At 42.7% G+C, this 23,526-nt stretch overlaps 1 protein-coding gene across 12 annotated transcripts in view; it reads left to right on the top strand.

Annotated features, from left to right (window-relative positions):
• Positions 1–23,526, top strand: part of ENTPD1 (ectonucleoside triphosphate diphosphohydrolase 1) — a 207,694-nt gene that overhangs the window by 100,672 nt on the left and 83,496 nt on the right. Inside the window, exon 1 of one of the 12 annotated variants that reach the window (XM_055093214.2) lies at positions 15,769–15,900. The exons of 10 other annotated variants lie outside the window; for them this stretch is intronic. The gene's annotated coding sequence lies outside the window, so the exon portion shown is untranslated. Of the gene's footprint in view, positions 1–15,768; positions 15,901–23,526 lie in introns of those variants that run through there. One more of the 12 variants, XM_008950720.4, reaches the window with a different exon arrangement.

Genomic DNA, 23,526 nt, shown 5'->3' on the forward strand with positions numbered 1-23,526 from the left:
TTGTGCTAGGGCTCTGGGCGAGGACAGCATAGTGAAATGGGGGCTGAAAGGGGGCAAACAGTGAAGGAAATATGGTGATTAGAGAAGTGGAGACCCAGGGAGGGGCCAGAACATACAGGACATACGGGCTAGATAAAGGATTGTGTTCTTTCTTGTAAGTAATGGGAAGCTGTGGAGTATTCTAAGTAACTAGTGGATGATGTGATTATATAGACCCTTTGAGAAGATTACTCTGGCCGTAGTTGGAAAGCAGATTGATGATAGGTAAGAGTGGATGCAGAGGGACCAGTTAGGAGTCATGTGGGAGGGCATGATGATGGGACTAAGAATACATTAGAGTGATGGAGAGGGTTACATGGCATTGAATTTTTGGGAGATTCCAAGACTTGGTACAAGGCCTCAGGGACATTTGCTGAATTAGTGAGTTGCTTGGATATAAAGGGTGAGGGTGGGGAAGGAATACAGGATGATGCTGCTGTTCTTGGTGTCAGTAACTGGATGAGTGGTGATGTTCACTGAGCTGTGAATATTGAGTTATAGAAAGCTGCAGGAGAAACAGTTTTGCAGAGGAAAGGAGAGCATGAATTCTGTTTGGGCACAATAGGTTTAAGGTGCCTGTGAGATATCCAAGTTAAAAGGTGAAGGAGGCAGCTGAAAGTTCAATAATACATATGTCTGGACCAAATATATAGTATTTCCCACATATGGACAGTAACTAAGACCATGGGGTCCGGTGAGATCACTCTAATCATTTTTTCATACAGAGCTCACTGCGTCTTCATGTCAACTTACCTAAATAAGTTATGTCTTTAAAATTTTATCTAGAACATGAAAATTTAGACAGGTTAAATAACTACCCCAGGTCATGCAGCTAGTAAGAGGCAGGGTTGAGATCCCATTTCATAGGAGATGCATCAGTACCTAGTCATACTGCATTTCCTTAATCAGAATGACTGATTCTCAGATACAATGGAGAGTTAACCATGTTTGCTAAGGAACGACCAATGACCAGCTGAGTGTATATTTTCTTCCATTATAAACATGGCATTTGAGTCTACTATTCTTGGAAAGTCAGTGAAAAAATATCCCATGGAGTTTATGATTAAGCTCTGAGATACAGATTTTGGGTTTACTGCCCAAACATCTGTCCCCTTGCTTCCTAGAAAACATGGAAACTGAAGTTGAGGTTGCCTGGAAGCTTACTAAAAATAGTGAGAACCATGGAATTGAAAAGTTAAAACATGTTTGAAGTAGTCAAATATATACCTCCACTTTTTTGATGGAAAACATTGTGTACTAAAAGTCTAAATCCATTTCACTCATTCAACTGACATATGTAACACTGCTATAGGCCAGACCCTTTGCTGGGCTCTGGAGAGGCACTCCTTGTTCTTAAGGTGCTCTGTCTCATAGGGGAGACTGACACAAGTTAAAGGCTACTATAGCATTGTGAGAAGGGTGCTATGAGAGGATTGCAAAGGAGGGTATTTCGTCCATCATTAGAGAAGGGGAAAGCCTTTCTCAGAAAGACTTCCTGGAAGTGATAACACATAAACTAACAATTTGAGCCTCAATTTCTTCATAAGGTAGAGTTAGTTAGATAAATAAGAGAGGAAAGAATACTGCTTCAGGTACAAGAAAGAAACAGGAACATTTTACTATAAGGCAGGAGGATAGGAAAAAAAGACCCCATTTAGAGACCAACACCTTCATACACATGGGTTGTGTGGTTAGATGGTTAGCATGGCCTTAAAATTGTTGCTGGAGTTTGGCTTTTGAGGGACATAAAGGCATAATTGAAGAACTTCATACTGGTTAGGGCCACATACTGAGGTTTGCATTTTTAGGACGACTATGTTAGCTTTTAAGTAGACGATGGGTTGGAAGGGGAAGTACCTAGAGGTGGGGAGGACTCTACAGAAGTTATTGTAGGAGTCCAGGGAAGAAATACAGAGAGAAATGGACTGGGCATGGTGGCTCATACTGGTAATCCCAATTATTTGGGAGGCTATGGAAGGAGGGTCACTTGAGGCCAGGAGTTTGAGACCAGCCTGGGCAACATATTGAGACCCTGTCTCTACAAAAAAATTAGCCAGGTGTGGTGGTGCATGCCCGTAGTCCCTAGCTACTCAGGAGGCTGAGACAGGAGAATCACTTGAGTCCAGGAGTTCAAGGCTGTAGTGAGCTATAATTATGCCACTGCACTCCAGCCTGGGATACAGAGCAAGACTCTATCTGAAAAAAACACAAAAACAAAATAAGGAGATAAACAAATAGATTTGAGAGGTATTTAGTGGGTGGAATCAACAAAACTTGGAGATTAGAGGGAGAAGTGGGAATATAGGGGGACTTAGAGGGAAAGTGGTGATCTTTACTTAGCTGATTATGCGAAAAGATTAATTTAGAGTGGGTAAAAAGTTAAATTTTAGACATGGTGAGTTTGGCCATAGAACATCCAAGCAGATATGTCCAGTAGGTGACTAGCATTATAAATTTTGAGCTCAAGAGAAAGGCCTGGGCTGGAAATACAGATCAGGGAATCACGGCCATAAAGACTGGGGACTTGTCATCATAGAGATTAGGAAGTTATCCTCATAGAGACTAGGGCATTGTGTTAGTCTGTTTGCATTCTTTAAAGGAATGCCTGAGACTGGGTAATTTATAAAGAAAAGAGGTTTATTTGTCTTATGGTCCTGCAGGTTCAGCCTGTAACATGGTGCTTGTACACAAGCAGTATAGTGCCAACATCTGCTTCTGGTGAGGGCCTCAGGAAGCTTACAATTGTGGCAGAAGGCAATGGGCATATCACATGGTGATGGAGCAAGAGAGAAAGGAGGAGGTGCCAGGCTCTTTTAAACAATCAGCTCTTGTGTGAACTAACAGAACGAGAACTCGCTCATTACTATGGAGAGGACACCATGCCATTCATGAGGGATCCACCCATGTGACGCAAAAACTTGCCACTAGGCCCACCTTCAACATTGAAGGTCACATTTTAACATGAGATTTGGAGGAGGAAAACATCCAGACTGTGCATCATCGCCATAGAGAGTAGGATGTCATTCCTATAGAGGTTGAGGAGTTGTTCTCATAGAGATTAAGGACTTGCCATCCTCATAGTGAGTAGGGAGTCATCACCATTCAGTTGGCATATGTAGATAAAATGAGATGAACCAACATCCCAAGATGGAATGCTGTGGATCATTCATATTTAAAGGATATGGTGTAAAAGAGAAGCTGGCAAAGTAGGGGAAGTAGGATGGTTATTGGAAAAACCTGGTGTCATGGGAGCCAGGAAAGGAGAGTGCTTATGTACTAAGATGTCAAATGTCAGATTGCACAAGAAATGTAGATACTGAGATGTGTCCACTGGATTTGGCACTATGAGGTTGTTGGTGATATTTGTGTGAACAGCTTTAGTGGAATGGGATCAGGAGCCAGATACAGTGGGTTCAGCAAGTAGGGAGGTGGAGTTTAGAAAGGCACTTATTGCCAGGAGAATTTTTAAAAAAAGCAAGTTAGAGAAAGTCAAGTAATAAGAACTAGTGTGGCATGGATCAGCTCTCTGGGAATGCTGGAGGGAGAGAACTGAAGGGGAGAGAAGTGGAATAAACACTATCAAAAGCTCTGAGAAGAGAGGATGTGGCTTCACCCCACCCAATCCTGAGAGAATGGGTGGAGGGTAGGCCTAATATTGTCTTGTTATCCAAATATTGTCTTTACCAGCTATCCTTTCCCTAAAGATGGGACAAGCCATTCCCAGAGGTCAGTTCCAGGCAACATGACCTTCCCAGAAGGTGGGGTAAAATTTTCCTCATTAACTCATGTGTTCCCCAGAGTCTTTGGGTTTTTAGGAATTTCTACAAAGAATTTCAAATATTTTACAAGTCATTTCCAAGTACCATAATATACTCTTCTTTCAGTTTGGTATCTCAAGCTTTTGTTAAGGTAGAGACACATTTTCCTTCACTCAGAACATTGTTGTAACTCTGAAGGAGAAAAGGCATGTGGAATTACTATTGCCTGCATTGGCCTTCCTTCTGTGGCTGCACCACTCCTACTTCTGTGAATCTGAGCAAATAAGAAAACAGACCACCTGCATGTGAGCAAGAAGCACACAGATTTTGCTGAATATGTGGCTTCAGTGGTCTTCACATTGCTTCCGTGTTCTATAGGTAGCCCGGTTTTATACAGACAGACAATCTATTTCACCTGATGGAATGAAAAGAATAAGAATCATGTGAAACCAAACACATAAGAGATGGATGTGTAAGGCATAATACCCATTTAGGGATTAACAATATCAGCTCATTTTTTAAACTTTTAAGCTCAGGGGTACATGTGCAGGTCTGTTATATAGGCAAACTTGTGTCATGGGAGTTTATTGTACAGATTATTTCATCACCCGGGTATTAAGCCTAGTTCCCATTGGTTATTTTTCCTTATCCTCTCTCTCCTCCCACCTTCCACCCTCCAATAGGACCTAGTGTGTGTTATGCCACTTTATATATCCATGTATTCTCATCATTTGGCTCTCACTTATAAGTGAGAATATGTGGCATTTGGTTTTTTGTTCCTGCATTAATTTGCTAAGGATAATGGCCTCCAGCTCCATGCCTGTTCCTGCAAAGGACATGATCTCATTCTTTTTTATGGCTGTATAGTATTCTGTGGTGTATATGTACCACATTTTCTTTATCTGGTCTATGATTGATGGGCATTTAAGTTGATTCCGTGTCTCTGCTATTGTGAATAGTGCTGCAGTGAACATATGTGTCTTTATGATAGAATGATTTATATTCCTTTGGGTATATATCCAGTAATGGGATTTCTGGGTCAAATGTTATTTCTGTTTTTAGGTCTTTGAGGAATCACTGCACTGTCTTCCAAAATGGTTAAACTAATTTACACTACCACCAATTGTGTATAAGCGTTCTTTTTTCTCCACAACCTTGCCAGCATCCGTTATTTTTTTACTTTTTAATGATAGCCATTCTGACTGGTGTGAGATGGTATCTTATTGTGGTTTTGCATTCCTCTAATGATCAGTGATGTTGAGCTTTTTTTATATGATTGTTGGCCACATGTATGCTTTATTCTGAAGAGTGTCTGTTCATGTCCTTTGCCCACTTTTTAATGGGGTTGTTTTTTCTTGTACATTTGTTTAAATTTCTTATGGATGTCAGATATTAGATCTTTGTTGGATACATAAGTTGCAAAAATTTTCTCCCATTCTGTAGGTTGTCTGCTTACTCTGTTGATAGTTTATTTTGCTGTGTATCGGGGGAACCAGCCCCCAATATTTCAACATACGTTCTTTCTATTTTCCCTAAGTGTTGGCCGGTCTGAGAAATAAAGAGAAAGAGTACAAAGAGAGAAATTTTACAGCTGGTCTTCTGGGGATGTCATCACGTATTGGTAGGGCTGTGATGATGACCCTGAGCCGCAAAACCAGCAAGTTTTTATTAGGGATTTTGAAAGGGGAGGGGGTGTATGAACAGGGAGTAAGTCACAAAGATCACATGCTTCAAAGAGCAATAAAGGTCACAAGGCAAGGCAAAGTTAGAATTACTGATGAGGGCCTATGTCCCGCTGTGCATGCATTGTCTTGATAAACATCTTAACAGGAAACAGGGTTTGAGAGCAGACAACCAGTATGACTAGAATTTACCAGGCTGGAATTTCCCAATCCTAGTAAGCCTGAGGGTACTGCAGGAGACCAGGGCGTATTTCAGTCCTTATCTCAACTGCATAAGACAGACATTCCCAGAGTGGCTGTCTATAGACCTACCCCCAGGAATGCATTCCTTCCCCAGGGTTACTCCTTGCTGGGAAAAGAATTCAGCGATATTTCTCCTACTCACACATCTATCTATAGGCTTTCTGCAAGAAGAAAAATATGGCTGTATTCTGCCCGACCCCACAGGCAGTCAGACCTTATGGTTATCTTTCCTCGTTCCCTGAAAATAGCTGTTATTCTGTTATTTTTCAGGGTGCACTGATTTTATATTGTTTAAACACACATGTTTTACAAACAATTTGTACAGTTAACACAATCATCACAGGGTCCTGAGGTGACATACATCCTCAGCTTAAGAAGATGACAGGATTAAGAGATTAAAGTAAAGACAGGCATAAGAAATTATAAGAGTATTGATTGGGGAAGTGGTAAATGTCCATGAAATCTTCACAATTTATGTTCAGAGACTGCAGTAAAGACAGGCATAAGAAAGTATAAAAGTATTAATTTTGGGAACTGATAAATGTCCATGAAATCTTCACAATTTATGTTCTTCTGCCTTGGCCTCAGCTGGTCCCTCTGTTTGGGGTCCCTGACTTCCCACAACAGCTGTGCAGAAGCTTTTTAGTTCCATTAGATACTATTTGTCAATTTTTGCTTTTGTTGCTATTGCTTTTGGTGTCTTCCTTATGAAATCTTTGCCCATTCCTATGTCTGGAATGGTATTGTCTAGGTTGTCTTCCAGGATTTTTATGGTTTTGGGCTTTACATTTAGATCTTTAATCCATCCTGAGTTAACTTTTGTATATGGTATAAGGAAGGAGTCCAGCTTCAGTCTTATGCATATGTCTAGCCAGTTATCCCAGCACCATTTATTGAATAGGGGATCCTTTCCCCATTGTTTGTTTTTGTCAGGTTTATCCAAGATCAGGTGGTTGTAGATGTGTGGCCTTATTTCTGGGTCCTCTATTCTTTTTATTTTTGTTTATTTTTTATTTTTATTTATTTATTTTTGAGACAGAGATTTGCTTTTGTTGCCCAGGCTGGAGTGCAATGGCGTGATCTCTGCTTATTGTAACCTCTGCCTCTGGGTTCTCTATTCTGTTCCATTGGTCTATGTGTCTGATTTTGTACCAGTACCAAGCTGTTTTGATTACTGTAACCCTGTAGTATAGTTTGAGGTCAGATAGCGTGATGCCTCCAGCTTTGTTCTTTTTGCTTAGGATTGCCTTGGTTATTTGGGCTCTTTCTTGGTTCCATATGAATTTTAAAATAGTTTGTTCTAGTTCTGTGAAGAATCTCAATGGTAGTTTAATAGGAATAGCATTGAATCTATAAATTGCTTTGGGCGGTATGGCCATTTTAATGATATGGATTCTTCCTATCCATGAGCATAGAATGTTTTTCCATTTGTTTGTGTCATCTCTGACTTTTTAGATTTATTCTGATCCAAATGTGAGTGACCATGGCCTGTCAGCCCTCGGGAGGTCCTGAGAACATGTGCCCAAGGTGATCGGGGTACAGCTTGGTTTTATATATTTTAGAGAGGCATGAGACATCAATCAAATACATTTAAGAAATACATTGGTTTGTTTCAGAAAGGTAGGAGAACTCAAAGTGAGGGCTACCAGGCTATAGGTAAATTTAAATGTTTTCTGTTTGACAATTTCTTGAGTTTGTCAAAAGATCTGAGATCTATAAAAAGGAATGTTCAGGTTAAAGATAAATGATTGTGGAGACCAAGTTTTATTTTGCAAAGGAAGCTCTCAGATAGCACACCTCAGAGAGAGAGAGCAGGTTGTAAAATGTTTCTTTTCTTTTCTTTTTTCAGGGCAATTAGCATATCCATGAATTTTTTTTTCTGTTTTGAATGATTTATTTCCCACCTTCTTTTTTTAAAATTATACGTTAAGTTCTAGGGTACATGTGCAGAACATGCAGGTTTGATACATAGGTATACATGTGCCATGTTGGTTTGCTGCACCCATCAACTCATCATTCACATTAGGTATTTCTCCTAATGCTATCCCTCTCCAAACCCCCCACACCATGACAGGCCCCGGTGTGTGATGTTCCCTGCCCTGTGTCCAAGTGATCTCATTGTTCAATTCCCACCTATGAGTGAGAACATGTGGTGTTTGGTTTTTTGTCCTTGTGATAGTTTGCTGAGGATGATGGTTTCCAGCTTCATCCATGTCTCCGCAAAGGACATGAACTCATCCTTTTTTATGGCTGCATAGTATTCCATGGTGTATATGTGCCACATTTTTTTAATCCATCACTGATAGACATTTGGGTTGGTTCCAAGTCTTTGCTATTGTGAATAGTGCCGCAATAAACATACATATGCATACGTCTTTATAGTAGCATGCTTTATAATCCTTTGGGTATTGCTGGTATAGTTTGAGGTCAGATAGCATGATGCCTCCAGCTTTGTTCTTTTTGCTTAGGATTGCCTTGGTTATCTGGGCTCTTTCTTGGTTCCATATGAATTTTAAAATAGTTTGTTCTAGTTCTGTGAAGAATCTCAATGGTAGCTTAATAGGAATAGCATTGAATCTATAAATTGCTTTGGGCGGTATGGCCATTTTAACAATATGGAATCTTCCTATCCATGAGCATGGAATGTTTTTCCATTTGTTTGTGTCATCTTTGGCTTTTTAGATTGCTGGGTCAAATGGTATTTCTAGTTCTAGATCCTTGGATCACCACACTGTCTTCCACAATGGTTGAACTAGTTTACACTCCCACCAACAGTGTAAAAGCATTCCTGTTTCTCCACAGCCTTGTCAGCATCTGTCATTTCCTGACTTTTTAATAATTGCCATTCTAACTGATGTGAGGTGATATCTCATTGTGGTTTTGATTTGCATTTCTCTGATGACCAGTGATAATGAGCATTTTTTAATGTGTCTGTTGGCTGCATAGATGTCCTCTTTTGAGAAGTGTCTGTTCATATCCTTTGCTCACTTTTTGATGGGGTTGTTTTTTTCTTGTAAATTTGTTTAAGTTCTTTGTAGATTCTGAATATTAGCTCATTGTCAAATGGGTAGATCGCAAAAATTTTCTCCCATTCTGTAGGTTGCCTGTTCACTCTGATGGTAGTTTCTTTTGCTGTGCAAACTTTTTAGTTTAATTAGATCCCATTTGTCCATTTTGGCTTTTGTTGCCATTGCTTTTGGTGTTTTAGTCATGAAGTCCTTGCCCATACCTATGTCCTGAATGGCATTGCCTAGGTTTTCTTCTAGGGTTTTTAAGGTTTTAGGTCTAACATTTAAGTCTTTAATCCTTCTTGAATTAATTTTTGTATAAGGTGTAAGGAAGGGATCCAGTTTCAGCTTTCTACATATGGCTAGCCAGTTTTCCCAGGACCATTCATTAAATAGGGAATCCTTTCCTCATTTCTTGTTTTTGTCAGGTTTGTCAAAGATCAGGTGATTGTAGATGTGTGGTGTTATTTCTGAGGCCACTGTTCTGTTCCATTGGTCTGTCTCTCTGTTTTGGTACCAGTACCATGCTGTTTCGGTTACTGTAGCCTTGTAGTATAGTTTGAAGTCAGGTAGCGTGATGCCTCCAGCTTTGTTCTTTTTGCTTAGGATTGTCTTGGCAATGTGGGCTCTCTTTTGGTTCCATAGGAACTTTAAAGTAGTTTTCTTCCAATTCTGTGAAGAAACTCATTGGTAGCTTGGTGGGGATGGCTTTGAATCTACAAATTACCTTGGGCAGTATTGATTATTCCTATCCATGAGCATGGAATGCTCTTCCATTTGTTTGTGTCCTCTTTTATTTCATTGAGCAGTGGATTGTAGTTCTCTTGAAGAGGCCCTTCACATCCCTTGTAAGTTGGATTCCTAGGTATTTTATTCTCTTTGAAGCAATTGTGAATAGGAGTTCACTCATGATTTGGCTCTCTGTTTGTCTGTTATTGGTGTGTAAGAATGCTTATGATTTTTGCACATTAAATTTGTTTCCTGTGACTTTGCTGAAGTTGCTTATCAGCTTAAGGAGATTTTGGGCTGAGACGATGGGGTTTTCTAAATATACAATCATGTCATCTGCAAACAGGGACAATTTGACTTTGTCTTTTCCTAATTGATACTTCTTTCTCTGGCCTGATTGCCCTGTCCAGAACTTCCAACACTATGTTGAATAGGAGTGGTGAGAGAGGGCATCCCTGTCTTGTGCCAGTTTTCAAAGGGAATGCTTCCAGTTTTTGCCCATTCAGTATGATATTGGCTGTGGGTTTGTCATAAATAGCTCTTATTATTTTGAGATATGTTCCATCAATACCTAGTTTATTGAGAGATTTTAGCATGAAGGTCTGTTGAATTTTGTCAAAGGCCTTTTCTGCATCTATTGAGATAATCGTGTGGTTTTTGTCTTTGGTATAGTCTGTTGATTTGGGTGGAGAGTTCTGTAGATGTCTATTAGGTTTGCTTGGTGCAGAGCTGAGTTCAAGTCCTGGATATCCTTGTTAACCTTCTGTCTCGTTGATCTGTCTAATATTGACAGTGGGGTGTAAAAGTCTCCCATTATCATTGTGTGGGAGTCTAAGTCTCTTTGTAGGTCTCTAAGGACTTGCTTTATGAATCTGGGTGCTCCTGTATTGGGTGCATATATACTTAGGATAATTAGCTCTTCTTGTTGAATTGATCCCTTTATCGTTATGTAATGGCCTTCTTTGTCTCTTTTGATCTTTGTTGGTTTAAAGTCTGTTTTACAAGAGACTAGGATTGCAACCCCTCCTTTTTTTTGCTTTCCATTTGCTTGTTAGATCTTCCTCCATCCATTTATTTTGAGCCTATGTGCATTCGTTTCACATGAGATGGGTCTCCTGAATATAGCACACTGATGGGTCTTGACTCTATCCAATTTGCCAGTCTATGTCTTTTAATTGGGGCATTTAGCCCATTTATTTTTAAGGTTAATATTGTTATGTGTGAATTTGATCCTGTCATTTTGATGTTAGCTGGTTATTTTGCCCGCTAGCTGATGCAGTTTCTTTCTCATATCGATGGTCTTTACAATTTGGCATGTTTTTGCAGTGGCTGGTACTGGTTGTTCCTTTCCATGTTTAGTGCTTCCTTCAGGAGCTCTTGTAAGGCAAGCCTGGTGGTGACAAAATCTCTCAGTGTTTGCTTGTCTGTAAAGGATTTTATTTCTCCTTCACTTATGAAGCTTAGTTTGGCTGGATAGGAAATTCTAGGTCGAAAATTCTTTTCTTTAAGAATGTTGAATATTGGCCCCCATTCTCTTCTGGCTTGTAGAGTTTCTGCCCAGAGATCCGCTGTAAGACTGATGGGCTTCCCTTTGTGGGTAACCCGAACTTTCTCTCTGACTGCCCTTAACATTTTTTCCTTCATTTCAACCTTGGTGAATCTGACAATTATGTATCTTGGGGTTGCTCTTCTCGAGGAATATCTTTGTGGTGTTCTCTGTATTTCCTGAATTTGAATGTTGGCCTGCCTTGCTAGGTTGGGGAAGTTCTCCTGGATAATATCCTGAAGAGTGTTTTCCAACTTGGTTCCATTCTCCCTGTCACTTTCAGGTACACCAATCAGACATAGATTTGGTCTTTTCACATAGTCCCACATTTCTTGGAGGCTTTGTTCATTTCTTTTTACTCTTTTTTCTTTAAACTTCTCTTCTCACTTTATTTCATTAATTTGATCTTCAATCATTGATACCCTTTCTTCCACTTGATCGAATTGGCTAATGAAGCTTGTGCATGTGTCACATAGTTCTTGTGCCATGGTTTTCAGCTCCATCAGGTCATTTAAGGTCTTTTCTACACTGTTTATTCTAGTTAGCCATTTATCTAACCTAAGGTTTTTAGCTTTCTTGTGATGGGTTTGAACATGCTCCTTGAGTTCAGAGAAGTTTGTTATTACCAACCTTCTGAAGCCTACTTCTGTCAACTCGTCAAAGTCATTCTCCATCCAGCTTTGTTCCATTGCTGGCAAGGAGCTGGGATCCTTTGGAGGAGAAGAGGTGCTCTGGTTTTTAGAATTTTCAGCTTTCCTGCTCTGGTTTCACCCCATCTTTGTGGTTTTATCTACTTTTGGTCTTTGATATTGGTGACCTACAGATGGGGTTCTGGTGTAGGTGTCCTTTTTGTTGATGTTGATGCTATTTCCTTCTGTTTGTTAGTTTTCCTTCTAACAGTCAGGCCCCTCTGCTGCAGGTCTGTTGGAGTTTGCTGGAGGTCCACTCCAGACCCTGTTTGTCTGGGTGTCACCAGCAGAGGCTGCAGAACAGCAAATATTGCACAACAGCAAATATTGCTGCCTGATCCTTCCTCTGGAAGCTTCGTCCCAAAAGGGGACCCGCCTATATGAGGTGTCTGCTGGCACCTACTGGGAGGTGTCTCCCAGTTAGGCTACATGGGGGTCAGGGACCCACTTGAGGGGGCAATCTGTCCGTTTTCAGAGCTCAAACACCATGTTGGGAGAACCACTGCTCTCTTCAGAGCTGTGAGACAGGGATGTTTAAGTCTGCCGAAGTTGTCTGCTGCCTTTTGTTCAGCTAAGTCCTGCCCACAGAGATGGAGTGTAGAGGCAGTAGGCCTTGCTGAGCTGCGGTGGGCTCTGCCCAGTTCGCACTTCCAGGCCACTTTGTTTACCTACTCAAGCCTCAGCAATAGTGGATGCCCCTCCCCCAGCCAGGCTTCCACCTTGCGGTTCAATCTCAGACTGCTGCACTTTCAGTGAACAAGGCTCCGTGGGTGTGTGACCTGCCAAGCCAGGCACGGGAGAGAATCTCCTTGTCTGCCAGTTGCCAAGACCTTGAGAAAAGCACAGTATTTGGGTGGGAGTGTCCCGTTTTCCAGGTGTAATATGTCACAGCTTCCCTTGGCTAGGAAAGAGAAATCCCCCAACCCCTTGTGCTTCCCAGGTGAGGCGATGCCCCGCCCTGCTTCCGCTCACCCTCTGTGGGCTGCACCCGTTGTCCAACCAGTTCCAATGAGTTGAACCAGGTACCTCAATTGGAAATGCAGAAATCACCCGTCTTCTGGGTCAATCACACTGGGAGCTGCAGACTGGAGCTGTTCCTATTCAGCCATCTTGGAATGGATCTTTCTCTGACTTTTTTGAGCAGTGTTTTGTAGTTCTCCTTGGAGAGCTCTTCCTGCTTTGGCTCTCAGCTTGACTGATGTTGGTGTATGGAGTGTTAAGGAGCTTTGCACATTGATTTTGTATTCTGAGACTTTGTTGAAGTTGTTAATCAGCTTAAGGAGCTTTGGGGCTGAGACCATGGGGTTTTCTAGGTATAGGATCATGTTGTCTGCAAATAGGGATAGTTTGACTTCTTCTCTTCCTATTTGGATGCCCTTTATTTCCTTCTCTTGCCTGATTGCCCTAACCAGGACATCCAATACTATGTTAAATAGGAGTGGTGACAGAGGACATCCTTGCCTTGTGCCAGTTTTCAAGGGGAATGCTTCCAGGTCTTGCCATTTAGTATGATGTTGGCTGTGGGTTTGTCATAGATGGCTCTTATTATTTTGAGGGATGTTCCCTCAATACCTAATTTACAGGGAGTTTTTAACATGAAGAGGCATTGAATTTTATAGAAATCCTTTTCTGTGTCTATTGAGATAACCATGTGGTTTTTGTCTTTAATTCTGTTTGCAAGATGAATCACATTTATTGATTTGCTTATGTTGAACCAACCTTACATCGCAGGGATAAAGGCTACTTGATTGTGGTGGATAAGCTTTTTGATGTGCTCCTGGATTTGGTTTGCCAGTATTTTGTTGAGGATATTTGCATCCATGTTCATCAAGGATATTGGCCTGAAGTTTTCATTTTTTGTTGCATCTCTGCCAGGTTTTGGTATCAGGATGATGCTCATATGCCTCGTAGAATGAGTTAGGGTGAAGTCCCTCCTCTCTATTCTGGGAATAGTTTCAGCAGGAATGATACCAGGTCTTCATTTTTTACCTTGTAGAAAAATTGACGTGGCAAGATACCTTGGTAGACATGAAATCAGAAGTGGGGGAGTTAGTTTGATTATCTCAGAGGAGGCATTCTTCATCACTGTTAGGGGAAAAAACTTTCAAGGAAATGGTGTACTTGAGTCCACATGCCAAGGCACCTTCTTTCCCCAGACCATGCTAGAGATACTTTGACAGATTATTTTAGTTGCTTTTTTTTTTTTTTAATAATTTTGTTGATCATTCTTGGGTGTTTCTCGGAGAGGGGGATGTGGCAGGGTAATAGGACAACAGTGGAGAGAAGGTCAGCAGATAAACACGTGAACAAAGGTCTCTGGTTTTCCTAGGCAGAGGACCCTGCAGCCTTCCGCAGTGTTTGTGTCCCTGGGTACTTGAGATTAGGGAGTGGTGATGACTCTTAACGAGCATGCTGCCTTCAAGCATCTGTTTAACAAAGCACATCTTGCACCTCCCTTAATCCATTTAACCCTGAGTTGACACAGCACATGTTTCAGAGAGCACGGGGTTGGGGGTAAGGTTATAGATTAACAGCATCCCAAGGCAGAAGAATTTTTCTTAGTACAGAACAAAATGGAGTCTCCTATGTCTACTTCTTTCTACACAGACACAGTAACAATCTGATCTCTCTTTCTTTTCCCCACATTTCCCCCTTTTCTTTTCGACAAAACCGCCATCGTCATCATGGCCCGTTCTCAATGAGCTATTGGGTACACCTCCCAGACAGGGTGGCAGCTGGGCAGAGGCGCCCTCCACATCCCAGACAGGGCGGCCGGGCAGAGGCGCCCCCCACATCCCAGACGGGGCGGCCGGGCAGAGGCTCCCCCCACCCCCCAGACGGGGCGGCTGGGCAGAGGCGCCCCCCACCTCCCAGACGGGGCAGCCGGGCAGAGGCGCCCCCCACCTCCCAGACGGGGCGGATGCCGGGCAGAGGCGCACCCCACCTCCCAGACGGGGCGGCCGCCGGGCAGAGGCGCACCCCACCTCCCAGACGGGGCGGCCGCCGGGCAGAGGCGCTCCCCACCTCCCAGACGGGGCGGCCGCCGGGCAGAGGTGCTCCCCACCTCCCAGATGGGGTGGCCGCTGGGCAGAGGCGCTCCCCACCTCCCAGATGGGGCGGCTGGGCAGAGGCACTCCCCACCTCCCAGACGGGGCGGCGGGGCAGAAGCGCTCCCCACTTCCCAGATGGGGCAGCGGCCGGGCTGAGATGCTCCTCACTTCCCAGACGGGGCAGCGGCCGGGCAGAGGTGCTCCTCACTTCCCAGACGGGGCAGCTGCCGGGCAGAGGCGCTCCTCACTTCTCAGATGGGGCGGCCGGGCAGAGGCGCTCCTCACCTCCCAGACAGGGCGGCCGGGCAGAGGCGCTTCTCACTTCCCAGACAGGGTCGCGGTCGGGCAGAGGCGCTCCTCACTTCCCAGACAGGGTCGCAGTCGGGCAGAGGCACTCCTCACCTCCCGGACAGGGTGGCCGGGCAGAGGCGCTCCTCACCTCCTGGACGGGGCAGCTGGGCAGAGGCGCTCCTCACATCCCAGACAGGGTGGTGGCCAGGCAGAGGCGCTCCTCACTTCCCAGACGGGGTGGCGGCCGGGCAGAGGTGCTCCTCACCTCCCAGATGGGGCGGCGGCTGGGCAGAGGCACTCCTCAGTTCCCAGACGGGGCGGCCGGGCAGAGGCACTCCTCACCTCCCAGACGGGGTCACCGTCAGGCAGAGGCGCTCCTCACATCCCGGACGGGGTGGCCGGGCAGAGGCGCTCCTCACCTCCCAGACAGGGCGGCCGGGCAGAGGTGCTCCTCACTTCCCGGACGGGGCGGCTGGGCAGAGGCGCTCCTCACTTCCCAGACAGGGCGGCTGGGCAGAGGCGCTCCTCACTTCCCGGACGGGGCGGCCAGGCAGAGACGCTCCTCACATCCCAGATGGGGTGGTGGCCAGGCAGAGGCGCTCCTCACTTCCCAGACGGGGTTTAGTTGCCTTTTTTATTCTATGTAGATGACCCCATCCCCACCATATTCACATATTCCTTCTTCACTCAGGTACAAAATTCAGTAGGACACCACTTTCTGAGTCATATGCTGGATTTGAGGAGATACTGAAGCCACAAGACTGAAAGAACTTTTAAACTGTGGGTGATTTGGCTAAAAGCTACTCTCATCTATTATATATTCATCTTACTAGTTTTGCTCTCAGAGGAAGTTCCTGTTTCCAAGGTAAAGGAACCTTTCTCTAACTCCACCTACCTTCCTCCTCACTAAATGGGTACAGAAAATATGCTTAGAAAAAAACGCAGAGGACCCTGATATTGTCATTCTGAAATATCAGTAGTATCTGTCACATTTTGACAGGAACTAGATACTAATCAATTTATAAGATTGAGTTTTCATTTATCTAAAGTGCAGATACTCTGTGTTGATGGTTAAAGAGAAAGCCAGCTGGTTAGGTGTCAGATGATCTCTGACAGTGTTACCATAGACATTTAATTGCATGACCATATCTTATCCAGATGGCATTTCTCGCTTACACAGATACATAACCCCAGAGGGGCAGAGGGAGAGATGTCAAATTTCCCTCAAAATAGAACTTTGAGTCCACCCAAAGTCTACCAAGTGAGACTTTACAATTCTGCCCAAAGAGTATAGAAATTACATTGATCTGGCAAGAAAGAATGAATGGGAACCCAAAGGTAGCTGCTTGAGTTAATCAGGTTGGTGAGTGGCTGACAGGGTGCTAGAGTGGGCAAAGTCAACATTAAACCACCAGCGCACAACTTCCTATGTACCCAATGTTCACCTTCCCAGCTCCTATCATCTTTGCCACTTTACTCTGAACTGGAAACCCTCTGTACATTTTTTCCTCTTTAACTCAAAGCCTTTAGAACTCTTGAGCTCAAGCAGTCCCCTCCTGCCTCAGCCTCCTGAGTAGCTGGGACCACAAGCACACGCCACCATACCTGGATAATTTTTAAATTTTTTGTAGAGATAGGGTCTCTCCCTATGTTGCCCAGGTTAGTCTCGAACTCCTGGGCTCAAGTGATTATTCTGCCTCGGCCTCCCAAAGCACTGGGGTTATGACCCACCACGCCTGGCCCCACATCTTGCTTTTCACATAATGAAATGTTTTGAAGACAGTTTGTGTCAACATTCATAGATCTAGCTCAGTCTTTTTCATGTCTGCATAGAATTATGTATTATGAATGTGGTAGAATTTATATATCCAGACATCAGTTGATGGACTTTGTCATTTTTAGTCTTTTGCCATTACAAACAATGCTGCACTGAATGTCGCTGTCTATGCACCATTTTTTCACATATTCATAAGTATATCAGCAGGTTAAATTTCTAGAATTAGAATTCTTCAGTCAAAGGATATATGTACTTTACCCTTTGATAGATGTTACTCAATTGCCTCCCCATCAAAGAGGTTCTACAAATTTTTACTCCTACAAACATACAAGAAGTATCTGTTTTCCCACATCTTTGTCAACATATATAATTTCTTTACTGAATTTACAGTAAAATTCACTTTTTAAGGTGTAAAGTTCTATGAATTTTGACAAACATATAAAGTCATTTAACCACCATCACAATCAAAATCTAGAATATTTCTATTATTTCCAAAAGCTCCTTTGTGGCCCTTTGTAGTCAATCCTCTGTGCCCATCCTGAGCCTTTGCCTACTGATCTAATTTCTGTTCTTAGTTTTGCCTTTTCCAGAATATCATATCAATGAAAGCACAAAGTAAATAGCCTGTTTGAATCTGGTTTCTTTTACTTAGCATAATGCTTTTGAGATTCATCCATATTGTTACATTTATCAGTAGTTTATTCTTTTTCTTTATTGCTGAGTAGAATTTCATTGTATGATTGTTCCCAATTTGTATACATTTGCCAGTTGCTAGCATTTGGATTGTTTTGAGGTTTTGGCAATTATGAATAAAGCAGTTGGAAATATCTAGGTACATGTCTTTGTGTGGACATAGGTCTTTGCTTTTCTCAGGTAAATACCTCAGTGTGGGATTGCTCAATTTTATGGTGAGTTTTTATTTAACTTTATAAGAAACTGCCAAACACTTTCTCAAAGTGGCTTTGTTATTTCCCATCCCTAGCAGCAAGGCACAAGTGTTTCAGCTGCTCTGCATTCTTACCAACATTTCATATTGTCAATATTTAAAAAATTTTGGCCATTCTAATAAGTGTATAGTGAATATTATGTATTTATCAAACTTTAAAAATGTTGCTATTCTGAAAATTTTTTTTTCATTTACATTTCTTTAATTAAGGGTAGTTAGAATACATTTAATATGTTGATAACACATATTTCTTTTTCTTTGAATTGCCTATTCATCTTCTTTGCCATTTTTCTATTAGGTGAGCTGATCATTTTCTTAATGATTTTAAAATGATGCTTATATATTAGTGAATCCTACTATTTCATAATTGTTGCAAACTTTTTTTGTCATTTTTTACTTTGATTTGTTAACTTACAGAAATACAATTTACAAATTTTGAAGAGAATAGGAGACTTTATTTCTTATAAAAGGTTACAGCCTGCAGGATGGCCATTTTGACAGGTTGGGAAGTATAGCCTCCAGTCAGAAGCCAGAAACATACTTGGAGGGAGGGGCAAAGGGAACAGGAATTTACACAGAGCTGGTGGCCAAATATACATATTCAATAAGCTATAGAAGGAGTCATGAATATTTATGAAGGGAGAACCATCTGCATGTGTAATTGAGCCTTCTGCTTCTCCATGTTCAAAAAATGGTGGTGACCTTAGGTGGAGTTTTTGGCCCTCTGACATCAAAACATGAAGCAGAGGATGTGAAAACACTAGCTGCCTATTCTTCATAGACCGGCCAGAACCACCCCATAGTTAGTGGTCTCTTATCAGGCAGAAAAGATGGGGCAGCATCAGGGAGTCGGTTGATATCAGTGGTGGAGCCTTTTGAAAGGGCTGGTTTCTGTTAGGCCCTTGAGAAGGAAAGCCTACTCCTGGTTAGCAAGGGAGAGGGTCTGAGCCCCTCCCACCCTCCATTCCATCTTGGCTGAGAACGCAGTTTTCAAGGTTTCTCTGGGGTCCCCTTGGCCAAAAGATGGTCTGGTCAGTTGGGGGGCTTAGAATTTTATTTTGTATAGCTTATAGCACATTTTTCTATAGTAATATTTGTATGTAACCTCTAAATTTTGTACCTCATTGGTGCAAAAATAAGGCGGTATAAATGAGAGAGTTTATAAAGGCAAGGTATACAAGACAAGACTATAAGGCTAGGCACCCTGGTTGAGTCAGTTCACCCTGCTTCCACTATTATCCAACACTAGAGATGCATGGCCAATACAGATTTTCTTGCTTATTCTCACCATCTGCAAATAACCAAGGCTTGTTGACAAATGCAGCTGCTTTGAGAAAGGGTAGAGTCCCCAGGGCACAATTTTTCAATTTCAGATGTGGAAGAAGACTCGTTTAGTGGAAGCAATGTGCTTATTGCTGAGGCCATCAATACACCAGATTGTTACGCCTTTTGGCTGGGACACAGGGAATTCCTGTCTGCAGTGTCAGTGACATCACTTTGCCGGAAACAGCCTTCCTCCCTGCCAACCCTACACTTAAACATGGGATTCCACACTGACCACAAAGGCCTATTATTCTCAATGCAATCTATGGGCAAAAGAATTTGAGGGAGGCTAGAAGGGGTGGGGGCAAGAGAGAATGGATGGTTTGGTTGGAGGAAGTGAGAAGAATCAGGGAAGAGGACTCTTTTGCTTCCTCATTTCCCATACATAGAGCTTCTGTCAGCATTTGATTTTTGCGATCATTAACATTTTTAGAGTCAGGTATAACCAAGTGCAAACCAGTTATGTTAGTTACGTGCTGCTAATCTGAGAAGAGTGTGTTGCCCAAGAACTGTGGGTGGGGAGCCTCAGGTTGGCTGAATCTGATTTGCAGGAAGAGCTTGTTCTGCACCCCCACCCACATCTACGCTATTTGGATGTCACCAAATAGGCTCTCCCCACCCAAAGCTGAGTCTCAAGGGGTCCACTCAGTATCAGCCAGGCTACGTTGTTAAGATAAATGCAATTGTTTTCTAACTAAGAAACTGTGAACCGAGAATAATTGGCTAATTAAAAGTTCAAAGAGTGGAAATAAAATAGCATTAAAAAGAGCCAGTAACTTCCTCTGACGTCTGTGGTTCAAGAGATCAGTGGAACAGGACATGGGTTATTTACTCAATTACCTTGTCTTTCTACCTTTCTTTTCATTCTCACCCCCACCCCTTCCCTTCCTTCTTATTTCCTGGCTCTATTTTCTTACCTGTGTCTCCCAACCCAATGTCCATCTTATTTTTCCTCCTTCTTTTTTGCCTTTTGCCCTTTAACTAACTGGTTATCATTGAGATCTTTAGGATCAAAGTTTGTCTTTAGCAGTTGTGTTTCTATTGATGTTTGTGCTGACTTCTTTAAGTAAAATATAGGCAGGAAAAAACCTGCTAAATTAAACTGCTTTATCCTTGAATGTGACTCTGGATTGGTTAATTGGAGAAATATGGGGTTGGGGTAGAATAAGACCTTTCCATTTAGATAGAATTTTGGACTAGTGCTTTTGCATTGGGTCAGCTGAGAAAGAATAAAACGGAAAAATTTCTACGCATCTCTAATGCAGGACAATGATTTAAGGCATTGAAGTGGAACTGAGACACTTGGATCAAATCCCTGTTCTGCCACGTGCAAGGTGCATGACTTGGGCAAGTCCCTTAAGCTTCCTGAGAAACACAGTCTCAGCCTTTTGTCATTTAACTGTAAGCTTCTGACTGTCAGGGATGAGATTCATGATTTCAAAAGGTAGGACATTGGTATCCTCAGTGAGAACAGTCCAGACAACCCTTCCAGCCAAATCCTCAATGTTGGTCACTTTTTATTTCTGGATAATGAGATTGGCTACCACATAACAGTACTGGTAGCACAGCCCAGACACTGTATGAGCCTCAGTCATGTATTGTAGGGTAGGGTGCTGGTTAAAAGCCTGGACCTTGAAGCCAGAATGCCCGTGTTTAATTCCTGGCCCTGTTACCAGTGGCAGCTATCTGAGTTACTGGCAGTGTATCCATATGGGTCTGCAGTAACCTCAATTCTTGCCTCATCAGAAGAAAGAATGTGAGGGATATAAAGTAGAAAAAGAGACTGAGTCAAGTTTCAGAGCAGGACTGGAAGTTTATTGAAAAGGCTTTAGAACAGGAAAGAAAGGAGAGAACCCTTGGAAGAGATCCAAGTGGGCAACTTGGAGAACAAACAATGTGTTTAGCTGTGATCCTAGGACTTTATAGGCTGCCATCTTGAGCCCTTTTCCCGTGATTCTTCCCTTAGGGTGGGCTGCCTGCACGCACAGTGCCCTCCTTACCTCCTTGAGCACACAGTGTGTTTAGGAAGTTGTGTGCATGCTCATCTGAGGCTTTCTTTCCTTTTCCGGTGGAGTGCTCCTGGCAAGTCATCTTCCACCTTTTGTCTCTTAATGTGCATGCCCAGGAAGTTGCTTCTCCCTGGTGCTTGAATTCAATTAACACTTTAATGTTACAGCTGTGGATCAGCAGATTTTCTCTCCCTGGCTCCAGCTGCCAAATTATCATTTTTAGAGAGGCAATGTGATAATTGTCAAACCATCACCTGATATTTCTAGTTGGTGGGGGAGAAGAGCCCTTTCCTGCCATGTCTGTCTAACTACATGTAACAGCGCAACATTTACATCAGTGTAACTTTGGGAAGTTACTTAATCTCTCTGTGACTCAGTTTCCTCATCTGTAAACTAACAATAATGATAATTATAATAGTGACTGTGAGTGTGACTTTATTTGGAAATATAGTAGGGTGTTCAGAGATGTAATTAAGCTAAGGATCTTGAGATGAAATCATCTTGAATTTAGGGTGGGCCCTAAATCTGATGACTGGTGTCCTTATGAGAGAAAGGAGAAGGAAACATGACACAAAGAGCAACAGGGGGAAAGGCCATGTGAAGACAGAGGTGGAGATTGGAGTGATGCAGCCACAAGCCAAGGAATGCTAAGAAGCTGAAAAAGACAAGAAAGACATCTCCTCCAGAACCTTCAAAGGGAGCATGCCCCTGCTGATACCTTAACTTTTGGACTTCTGGCCTCCAGATTTATGAAAGAATACATTTCTGTTTGAAGCCAGCAAGTTCATGGTAACTTGTTGTAGCAGCCCTAAAAAACTAATACAGATTTTATAGAGAAGATGATAGTATTACGTGCACCTTATAGGATTGTAGTGAAGGCTAAATTAATGGCTGCATTTAAAGTGCTAAGAGTAGAATCTGGAATATAGTAAGACTCTTTAGTATAGGCTATTACGTGTTGTTAGCTCATTGAACCTTACATAGCAACCCTATGAAGCAGATACTATTGTGACTCCCATTCTGCCCATGAGGAAATGGAGGCTTACAGAGACTAAGCAAAGGTAAGCTTATCTGAACTCTGCTCTAGCTTGAACCATCCCCCAGAAGTCTGTGGAGTTTGACTAACTGCTGATGGATCCTGATGATTGTTGGCTCGGTGACCCTTCCTGATGATGGTCTCTCAGAAAAGACTCTCCAGTGCTGAGCCATCAAGAAGTCTAGAAGGCATTGAGAAGGCTGTCTCATGTGATTATGTTTACTCCTCCTGGATGCGTCTGCCCAGACCTGGTTTTGGCACAAGCTCTGCTCTGATGGAGCCAGGCTCTGTCCACACTTGGCTGTGTGGCCTGACCTCATTTGAGTAGCCTCAGCACATCATTACCACAAGAGGCAGGGATGTGCCACCCTAAAAGGCCACACCCTCTCTCTCCAGTGACTTCAACAGCCCCCAATGGTTCCTTGTTCACCCCTAAGTTGCTGAGCATAGATTATATGAATGACTTTAGAAGTAAGTCACATCACTCAGAATAAGGCAAAGCCCTCACTAGTGCCCTCAAGGCCTTATGAGCAGGGGACCCCATTGATCCTCTGACCAGTTCCTACTACTCTCCCCTCAGGGCCTTTCTGTGTACAGTTCCAGATGCTGTAAAGCTCTTGCCTCAGAGGTATGCAGGCTTTCTCCCTGTGATAGAAATCACCTTCTCAGGCCAGTCCTAATCACTGCATCCTTCCTTTTTACCTTCCTTGCTTTTTCTTCCTCCTCAGCACTTAAAATTATGTAATACACTGTAAATTTTATTTGTTTATCTTGCTTATTGTATTTTTCTCCCAACTAGAATATAAGCACCATGAGGATAGGGACATTTCTCACTTTGGGTTATTGCTGTAGCTCAGAGCCTAGGGCAGGTCTAGTTCATAGTAATAATGTGTTCAATAAGTAATGATTGAGTGACCAATTGAAAAAATGAATGAGGCATAGTCCCCTCTCCAACAACTATAGAACTCCCAAACTGAAATGGTTCAAGCTATATCTAGAGGTAGCACATGAAGAAAGGACTACTGACATAACTGAGCTTTGTAGAGTATAGGGGGAGCATAGCTTCCAACTGAGCTTGATTTTGAAGGAGACAAAAAGACTTGGAGAATGAGGGGAATGGAATTACAAATGAAGGTGTCCCACACTGAGAAAAGTTCAGAGAATCCAAAATTCATTCATTCATTCATTCATACAACATGGGATATACCAATGAACAAGCCAGAAAAAAGTCCCTGCCCTAAGGAGCTTACATTCTAGTAGTCATAATGTCAGGAATTCTCATCTTAGACCCAAACAGATCTGTTGGTTGGAATGGTAAAATGGGAAGGGCTGAAATTTCTGAAGGGCTTGGAGGTCTAGGTAGACCAGTGTAGCTTTCACCTGGCACACAGCAGCACATA

This window comes from Pan paniscus, chromosome 8, assembly GCF_029289425.2.
Source record: "Pan paniscus chromosome 8, NHGRI_mPanPan1-v2.0_pri, whole genome shotgun sequence".
NCBI lineage: Eukaryota > Metazoa > Chordata > Mammalia > Primates > Hominidae > Pan > Pan paniscus.